This window comes from Pan troglodytes, chromosome 6 (assembly GCF_028858775.2).
Source record: "Pan troglodytes isolate AG18354 chromosome 6, NHGRI_mPanTro3-v2.0_pri, whole genome shotgun sequence".
In the NCBI taxonomy this organism is placed as follows: Eukaryota; Metazoa; Chordata; class Mammalia; order Primates; family Hominidae; genus Pan; species Pan troglodytes.
Window position 1 is genome coordinate 62012831 of NC_072404.2, and position 10629 is coordinate 62023459.

The 10629-nt window shown below is 40.5% G+C and overlaps 1 pseudogene; it reads right to left on the reverse strand.

Moving 5' to 3' along the window:
- Positions 1-6155: 6155 nt before the first annotated feature.
- Positions 6156-7779, reverse strand: LOC100613419 (cyclin-J-like; annotated as a pseudogene).
- Positions 7780-10629: the final 2850 nt, after the last annotated feature.

The following is a 10629-nucleotide window of genomic DNA, read 5'->3' on the forward strand; positions in this document are numbered from 1 at the left end:
AGAATGTTGCCCCTCCTTCCCCTTTAGCTCATATTTTGTTGAACCAAACTTTGCTTGAAAATGGATTCTTCAGTGTTCTCTGTCTGGCTACAGGAGAAAAGTGTATTTGTGAAATGCTCAAGTAGAAAGCTATTCTGCAAAAGTTGAAGCTGAGTCTTTGTTTTGTACATAATCTATTGCTTAGTTTTGTGATGAATTTAGCATGAAGGTGGGATCCAGGGAAGGGGTGGGCTGGAGTACTGTGTGAGTGGTCAGTGTTGGTTTGGGCTCATGGCCCATAAAACTAGGAGGGCAGTTTCTAAAGGTGGCAGCACAAAGTGAAAAAGATAAAATCCTTTTTTTTTTTTTTTTTTTTTTTTTTTTTTTTTAGGATCTCATTCTGTCACTCAGGATGGAGTACAGTGGTATGATTCTAGCTTACTGCATCCCCCAACTCCTGGGCTCAAGCGATCCTTCAACTCCAGCCTCTTGAGTAGCGGAGACTACAGGCATGTACCACCCTTCTCAGATAATTTTTATGTTTTTTAGAGATGAGATCTCACTATGTTGCCCGGACTAGTCTCAAACTCCTGGCCTCAAGTGATCCTCCTGTTTTGGCCTCCCAAAGCATTGGAATTACAGGTGTGAACCACCTCTCCCAGTCAAAACTCACTTTTAAAGAATAGTGTCTTAAGCTTCAGGGCTTAAAGCCCAAAACTTTATTGGGGAGTGCAATCCCAGGGTAGCAGGAGTCAGCCCAAAAGGAGGGAGAGCAAATATAAGGAAATGTGTTGCTAACTTTTCACAACTTCAGTGGTGATGGTATCTCAGTTTCTCGGGTTGTCTTCAGAGAGACCACGTTGCCAAGAGGGAAAAGGATGAAAGAATTGATCTGTTGACATCTGTCTTCCATTGTTAAAAGTTTGCCCAGCATTTTGAGGCTAAGTGCTAAGTGGGTTCTGAGGCATCTTGCACCTCAACAGCAATGTGGGAGCCCCAGAACGGTGGAGGGAGAGGTACAGGGCACAGGAATGAAGAAAGATGCTCTTTGGCCATGCCCGCTTGTGACACGGGGACCAGTATTAGCTGCCACAGTGGTGCTAAGTCTGTAGAGGCAGTCATACCTTGCAACAGAGACTTCCAGGACCACGAGAACTTCAAGTCATGCCTAGGGCTGCCTCAGCCAAGAAATAAGGCAATGCAGTGAATCCAGGGCCAATAGCAAGTCTGCAGGGATTGGGGTTTTCAATGAAAGCTTCTGTAATGGTACATTAAAATTAAATTTTGCTGAGGCATATACTAAATGGTGAGATGTGAGACCACTCCAATGCAAGATATAAACTCAGGTCCCTTGTCCTTCCAAGCCTTGCCTTTTCCATAGTTCCCCACTGGTTGTTATAGAGTGCAACACTGGCTTCAACAGTCACCTTCATGGCAGAAGAAGGTGGGTCATCTACAAGCCACATTTCAAGTTTCCAGTGGATTGGGCATGGAAGTTTAATTGCATTTACTGCAGAAGCAAGTGATGATGATAAGTTTGTGGTAAATGTGGACTGGGTGGGGGTCACAGGGTGGGGTTGGGTATGAAAAGATCATGGCTGTATTGCATTCCTGTCCTTTTTTATCCACTGCTCATGAGTGCCAGGCATAATAGGATTAAGTAGCATCCTAGAGGTACCCTTGGATATTGGGGCATAGCTCTTTGCTTCTGTGTGTGCTGGAACCCTCTTGGGAGCTTGGTCTCCTGTGCCTACCTTCTCCCTCTTCACTACAAGGCTACATGTTCATTTTCAGTTCCGACAGTCCAAAACCACCTGCTCTTCACTTTTCCCAGGTTTCCGAGGCAAAAAGCAGCAGCTTTTTGAGGGGAATGAGGTGGGAATCGAGGGTTCCCCCATCAGCGCCCTGGGAGACATTAAAGGGGAAATTTAGCCTAAGTAATGGTTGAAACCTGTAGCTCAGAGAACTACAAAACTACAGCCTGGGACACTTTGAACATCTGCTCTAGAAAGATTTTGTGGACTTTTTAGATTCACTTTGGGTTTTCATGGGAAAACTCAGGGAATGGAAGATGTTAATTTCTTATTTGGGTCACTTAACATCTCATTGCCTCTTCGTGTTTTTAACGTAAAACTCAACTTTCCCAAAGTGTTGGTTTGAAGTTCCTTAAACATCGATGACTTACTCTGCTGTTTTGGGGAACTTACACTGTTTATGAAGTCATATGACTGATTCTATTTATGTTTGAAGTATCTGGTTAAGCAGTTTTCCCTGAATCTCCAAGCAGTTATCAGATTTGGTAGCTGAAGATCTTAGCTTTATAGGATATGAATAACTCTACTGTAGGGGATGAATAGGGATAAAAGAAAAAATCTTACAAAACCAAAAGTCTACTTATTTGGGGGCATTTCTGTGAGTTTGTTCTTTGTTATGGATAAGGTACAGATTCAATCTGTTCAGTTATTTCAGGAGCATTCAAGTCTCCTATTTCTTCTTGAGTAAGCTGGATAAACTTTTTCCCCCCAAGACAATGTCCATTTCTTCTTCTAGGGTGTTTCTAGGGTGTTTCTGATTTTCTTACTATGTACATCATCTCTCGTTATCTTTATTTAATCTGTTCTTTTGTAAAGTTCGTTTTAATTAAAAATATTTTTTAAGAGACAAGGTCTCACTGTGTCTCCCAGGCTGGAGTGCAGTGGTGCAATCATGGCTCACTGCAGACTTGAACTCTGGGCTCAAGCTATCCTCTTGCCTCAGCCTCCTGAGTAGCTGGGACTACAGGCTTGTGCCATCATACCTAGCTAATTTTTAAAATTTTTGTAGAGGGTCGGGCGCAGTGGCTTATGACTGTAATCCCAGCATTTTAGGAGGCTGAGGCGGGCAGATCACTTGAGGTCAGGAGTTTGAGACCAGCCTGGCCAACATGGTGAAATCCAGTCTCTATCAAAAATACGAAACTTAGCTGGGCATGGTGGCACACGCCTGTAATCCCAGCTATTTGGGAGGCTGAGGCAGGAAAATTGCTTGAACTTGGGAGGTGGAGGTTGCAGTGAGCCGAGATCGCACCACTGCACTCCTGCCTGGGTGAGAGAATGAGACTCCATCTCAAAAAGAAAATTTGTTTTGGTAGAGACGGGGTTTTGCTATGTTGCCCAGGCTGGTCTTGAACTCCCGGCCTCAAGTGATTCTCCCACTTTGGTCTCCCAAAAAGTTGGAATTAAAGGTGTGAGCCACTGCACCCAACCTGTTCTCTTCAAGTTATGCCTTTTAAAATCATGGTATTATGCCTTTTCTCCCTTTTTCTTAAATGCTGTCAATGGAATATTTGTTTATTTATTTTTATTACATCTACGTCTGGTGTAAAAAATGCTTTGATATGCATGTACATAGTGAAATGATTATTATGGACAAATTAAGATATTCATCATCCCACATAGTTAGCTATTTTTCATGGTGAAAGTACCTAAAATCTACTTTCTTAGCAAATTTTCAGTATACGGTGCAATACTATTAACTATAGTCCCGATGTTGTGTATCAGTTCTCTAGACTTATTCATTCTATATAAATGTAACTTTGCACACTTTGACTTCCATCTCCCCATCTACCCACTCCCCTGCCCCTGGTAACCACTGTTCTATTCTCTATTTCTAGATATTCAAGAGTTTTGTTTTTTTTCTTTTAGATTTCAAATATAAGTGAAATCATGCAGCATTTTTCTTTCTGTGTCTTTCCCAAGAAGTTATTTTTCGCTTTGACAATTCTTTCTATTGCATCTTTATTTTAGAATTCATTCCTTTCATCTTCTATCTTTATTACTTTCTTCCTGCTACTTTCCTCAAGTTTATTCTGTGTTCTGTCACTAACTTCTTACAGTAGATGATTTGGCCATTAATTTTTACTCTTTATATTTTTGATATAAGCAGTTAGGATTATAAATTTCCCTATGAGCATTGCTTTAGTGTATACTAACACTTTTTTTTTAACTGAAAACTAGCTTTATTTTAAAATTAAGTGCATAGCACTCATCTAATTCCATTCCAAGGTCTAAAGTGTAGACTTTAGCACCATACTTGCTATTTGCAATTCATGTCATAACACCAATACATTTTGGTTTGCAGTCTGTACTTGAGTAGTGTTTATTTAATGGACTTTGGTAAAATCCTTCATACATATTAATCTCTTCACAGTACACATTTAATGATGGTCCAATAATCTACAAAAAAAGCCTACTTCAAAGACTAATCAATAAATTAAACAAAACAACACCCACACAATGCTCCCCCACCCCGAAAGCTAGCAGTTGTGAGTTCCATTTATATTGAAACCTAATGTTTTAAAAATAGTTCTGGTTCTTCAACCACCCCATCCCACCCCGGGTATGCAGCAATAGTAATTATTTTATTCTACTCTCCCAAAAGATTATTAATCCAGTGTTCTTTGGCTTTTTAAAATATAAATTGGGAAAGTGTTATTAATAAGCTTTTTTGAAAAGATATTATTCTAAAACAAGAATAGCATATAAACCAATCAATAAAAGTATTTGACAAGACATGAAGTTGCCACAGGCGCTGCCTGTTGTTTCAAGTCAGGATCTCCATCCCAATATCTCACATTCATACCATTTCTGAGGTAGTTAAAATACGGAAAATTGGACTCCAGGTTGCTGAGTTCTGAATGTGAATGTGAAAGATATATTCTCTTTTGAGCCTACTTCCCCAAACAATTCAAGTTTTCTTGAGGTAAGAACTACCAAAATCCAATTAGCAGGCTTCTTTAAAAAGGAAAAGTGATGGTACTTTCAAAAAACAATTTTCATGCTTAAAAATTTCCATGAGTCAGTGTTCTTACCTGAGTGCTTTTTCATTTTATCTACCAGACTAATAAATCCACATTATGCCCTATGTACTCTAAAAGTTATTTTCTTTTTAAGGAAAGCATATTTTTCTAAGCATTCATGCTGGCAGAAGCTACCCACCCACATTCATCCCCGGAAGCCATCTGGATCACTCCATCACTGTGTTGAGCCCCTTCCCTTCCTAACAAAGGCCACTGGCTTGATTACTGAGACTCCTGCTGCATACCCACATCTTTATAGTAAGTTTGTCTTCAATGCATATTGTGACAGTCACATATCTGCCATGCAGATTCCCTTCTATTCAAGTGCTATCTTAAAAAAAACACACACATAAAAAGACACAGCTTACTAATTTTTAAACCAGAAAGCTTCCCTCCAACAAATCTTTCTTCCCCCACAGAAACGAGCACAATGTATACACTTTATCAGTTATTACAATGACTTTTTAACCTTTTAAGGTTATTCCTCCAAAATGCTTTACCCCCAAACTGCCCTTGCTGTAATGACAATTATTGCTGTTTGCAGTTAATACCAGTACAGTGAAATGTCCCAGGGCAGTTGCAGGGTCAATCCAATGAAAGTAGCTACTGAAATTTAGTCTGTACCTTTGCCTGCTTAGACGGACTAGCTGGCTTCAAAGGTTGCTTAAAAAACCTGTCTTCCACATAACAAAGTGCTGCTCTAGCACAACCCGAGAACTTCCCTGGCCACGGTCCCCTCCAAAATAAACCTACTTTATTCTAGCACCAACCTCTTACAGTTATGCCTTCCCTTGAAATAACTTTTTAAGAATGTCGATTCTGAGTATAAATCACGGATTGCACTGAGAAAGGCAAAACCTACATATGTATTATGAAACACAGGAACTACCACTTCATTCTGAGCTATAATATTATGTTCTTATTTGAAAACACACCCTAGCAAGAGTATTTTAATCTATGTTATAAAGGTAGTTCACACTATAACATTTCCAAGGCTTGTTGCATTACAGTTAAGTGTTTCCAAGTAGTACAAATTCCCTGAGTTAAACGTGTTTTAATTCTAAAAATTTGAGGTTGATCACTTAGGGAAAAAAGAAAAATTATGACCGTGATTTTAAAAATAAGAGATCTACTCCACCATTAATTTTAGTATATAAATCCAGATACCTATACTATTTATGAGAGGAAGTTATATAGAATCATCTAAAAAATTTTTTTTACTGCACAGATTGGTATAGCATAACAATTCATGAGTTTAAACTTAGTTCTAAAATCATGTGTAGAACAAAAAAATTTGCAGAATAAAAAACCTTTTCAAAAATTAATACTGTAACTTTCCTTCATAAAAGACTGTTTGGCAAGTCCAGAGATAAGGTAAACATTTAGTCTTTTACTTAGAAGCCGACATTAGGCCCAGATGCTGCCACAGGTCAAATCTCAAAATGGCAAATTGGAGTCTGTCCAAATTTTCCGTTGTATTGAATATTTTCGCAATATTTGGACCATCAGCCAGGACTTGAACATTTTTGTCATACAGGGATTTGTTGTAACAGAATTTGACACACTGTTAATTTGCTTAGTCCTCCCAGGATTCATGGTGCATTAAAAGGGATATTCAGTCTTCCTGGAGCTGGTACCTGAAGAGTTCTGATGTCACTTAGATCCCCTTCCTTTTGAACAGAAGTTTACAAAACGCTCACCCATAGTCACAAAGCAGTCTGGGTCAGTTATCAGCTTCACACATAATCACCTTTCAAAACACGAAGTAATACAAGGGTAATGTTTATTTATCTGATAACTCCGGTTATAAGAAACACTCAGACAGGGCTTAACTTCTACTGGTATTGCCAGTGACATTCCAATACTAGTCTGCATGTGCCCAAGGCCCTGAACACTAGCTTGGAAGCCAGCAGGACATGTCTGTAGTGTGTAAGATGAAGTGTGTGTGGTCGATACAATATGCTGACGGCTTGGTTGTTCTGACTAGGATGGCGATACTGCAGTGAGGTCTGAGGTGTCTGATGGAGATATTGAGGTTGCTGAAAATGAACTAGCCGTGAGGGCTGGGAGGCTTTCTGGAACACACTTAGTTGTGCTGACTGAGGTCCTGCTTGCCCTCTCCGTTTGTTTGCTTCTTTCACATCATTATCGTGAGCGATCAATAGCTGTTCAATACACTGCACTAAGAAATCCCAAGAGTAAGCAGTAAGACGATGCAGTCTTGTAGGCCACGTTGGAGAAAGACGAAGTATAATCCTCGCAGAAGCCACATACGCAGCAGCTACTAAAGGTGCATACTTTAGAAAGGCGTAATCTTACAAAGATACTTCCAGGAAGTAATCTGCATATTTGGCCATTTAGAATTTAGTCTTTTCCAAGCAAATCATTGGCCAGCCGTCATGAAGATCTGTTTTGTGTTCTGCTTCAGAGAGATAATACTCAATGAAATGGGCGGCTGTTGGAAGGCAGGGGTTCCACTGAAAGCTTTCTAATAATAATAGTTCCATATGTAGCAAATTTTGTTTTGTTAATACTAGATTCATATTAGTCATACAACCCAGGCTGTTGAGCTGCTCCAGCTTAGACACACTTTCTTCTTTTTCTTCAAATTTACTTGCTAGAAGCAGGCAGGAAAGCGCAACTCAATGCAGCTGCTGGATAGAGATGTCATAGCGGTCCGTGAACAGGTCCAGTAAACTAGACAGCAAGATGGCGGGCAGAAGGGCAAAGGCATGGAAGCAATTGCTCACAGTGGCAAATCAAGTCAGCAAAATACCGTCTGAGACTTAATTGAGGGGACTGGCCTTTATAGGAGGGCAACTTCAGCTCCCTGTAGCGAAGTGCTTGGTGAATGTCGGCGGCCAGCTGTCTCGCCACCACTGCCCCTCCAACTCCATGGGACCCGGCGGCGCGCCCAGCCCGACGCTGTAACTTGAGTCCGGAACCGCGGCCCTCACAGCCCCAGCCCCTCCGGCGTGCTGGGGACGCCAGCCCCGCTCACGCTGCAGACAGTCTGCTGCTAAGCGCGGGTCTCAGCTCTGGCCTAGCGACTGGACGCTCGCGCTGCCGGTTGTTAAAGGACCGGCAGGCAGCTCCCAGTGCATACTAACATTTTTAATGTATAAGATTTTATTACGGTTCAGTCTCAAGTAATGAAACATTCCCATGTTAATTTCTTCCTTGACCCACGAATTAAAAAGTGTGTGATTTTCAGAATAAAAAGATCTTTATAAAGTATGTTTTTGAAATGTCTAAATGCATGAGTTTTAGTTACCTTTTTATTGCTGATTTCTAATTAAATTTTGGTGAATGTGGTCTATTAGATGCCAGTACTACGAAAAATTTAAAGAACTTTCTGACTCGCAGTGCAGTCAGTTTTTATAAATGTTTCGTGTGTGGTTGAGAGGAATATGATTCCCCTAATTGTTTGGTTCAGGGACACGCATAGGCATATTCATTAGGTCAAGCTTGTTAACTGTGTATTTCAACCCATCCGTAATTTACTGCTTGCTTTATTTATTCCTAGGAAAGGTGTGTTTTCCTATTCCACTCTGTTGATGGATTTGACAATTTCTCATGTAGTTCTGTAATTTTTCTTATAAATGAGGTTGGGCTACTAATAATGAACTAATTATTACTAATAAAATGATCTTCCTGGCGAAGCAAACCTTTGATCATGATAGCAATCCTCTTTACTCACAATAATATTTGCTTGCTTTAAAGTTTATTTTCTCTGATATCAGTAAACTATGTGACTTTTTTTGTCTTTTAAACTCTCATTTGTATACTAGTGTATATATATGTGTGTGTGTATGTATGTATTTATAAACTCAATCTGACATTCTCTATTAACTGGTAGATATTAGTACTCCATTACATTTACCGATATATTTAATCTTTCTGGCATTATAGTTTCTTTATTATTATTATTATTTAAGTTCTGAGATACATGTGCACAACGTGCAGGTTTGTTACATAGGTATACATGTGCCATGGTGGTTTGCTGCACCCATCAAGCCGTCATCTACATCAGGTATTTCTCCTAATGCTATCCCTCCCCTAGCCCCCCAATCCCCCACAGGCCCCAGTGTGTGATGTTCCCCTCCCTGTGTCCATGTGTTCTCATTGTTCAACTCCCACTTATGAGTGAGAACATGTGGTGTTGGTTTTCTGTTCCTGTGTTAGTTTGCTGAGAATGATGGCTTCCAGCTTCATCCATGTCCCTGCAAAGGACATGAACTTATTCTTTTTTATAGCTGCATAGTATTCCATGCTGTATATGTGCCACATTTTCTTTATCCAGTCTATCGTTGATGGGCATTTGGGTTGGTTTCAAGTCTTTGCTATTGTGAATAGTGCTGCAATAAACATATGTGTGCATGTGTCTTTATAGCAGAATGATTTATAATTCTTTGGGTATATACCCAGTAATGGGATTGCTGGGTCAAACGGTATTTCTGATTCTGTAGATCCTTGAGGAATTACCACATTGTCTTCCACAATGGTTGAACTAACTTTCTTTTCTAAAGGTAAGCAGTTTTTAAAATGTTTTTTTCTTGCTGATGATGTCAGAGCTATGAATTTTTATTATGAAGGGGCCAGGTGTGGCGGCACATGCTTGTAATCCCAACACTGTGGCTGGCCAAGGCAGGAGAATCCCTTGGGGCTGGGAGTTCAAAACCAGCCTGGGCAACATAGCAAGACCTCGTTTATATAAAAAAAAAAATAAGAAAATTAGCCGGGCATAGTGGTAAGCACTTGTGGTCCAGCTTCTCAGGAGGCAAAGGCAGGAAGATCATTTGAGCCCAGGAGTTTGAGGTTGCAGTGAGCTATGATTGTGCCACTGCACTCCAGCCTGGGCAACAGAGCAAGACCCAGTCTCTTAAAAAGACAGAGAGAGAGAGAGAGAAAGAGAAAAAACAAAAACAAAGCCCCAACTGTCTAATAAAATTTAATTCTGCTGCAATTTTATACCCCAGTATGTTGTTCCTTTTTTTTTTTTTTTTTTTTTTTGGAGACTGAGTTTTGCTCCGTCACCCAGGCTGGACTGCAGTGGTGTGATCTCAACTCACTGCAACCTCCGCCACCCGGGTTCAAGCGATTCTCCTGCTTCAGTCTCCTGAATAGCTGGGATTACAGGCACGCATCACCACCCCCAGATAATTTTTCTATTTTTAGTGGAGTCAGGGTTTCACCATGTTGGCCAGGCTGGTCTCGAACTCCTGACCTTAGGTGATTGCCCCACCTCGTCCTCCCAAAGTGCTGAGATTACAGGCGTGAGCAACCGCATCCAACATGTTGCTCCTTTTGTAGGAACACACAACACTTTTTCATGGAAAAAATGCAACAAGTTTTAAAGATGGAATTATTTTACCTCATTATTTTATCTTGTTTTGTTTAATGACTAGCATTGCAAATAAAATAGCATTTTTTTTTTTTTTTTACCATTGTAAATACAGACAATCCTTGCTTTGTGTGCTAGTGGGGATCATCAAATGCCCAATGACTGTGCAAGCCAGAACCATGCAAAACAATCTTAAGAATCAATGGGGGTTGGCCCCGTGGCTCATGCCTGTAATCCCAGCACTTTGAGAGACTGAGAGGGGAGAATCACTTGAGGTCAGGAGTTCAAGACCAGCCTGGCCAACATAGCAAAACCCCATCTCTACTAAAAATACAAAAAACTTAGCCAGGGGTGGTGGCGTGTGACTGTAGTCCCAGCTATTTGGGAGGCTGAGCCAGGAGAATTGCTTCAACCCGGGAAGTGGAGGTTGCAGTGAGCTGAGACTGCCTTACTACACTCTAGCCTGGGG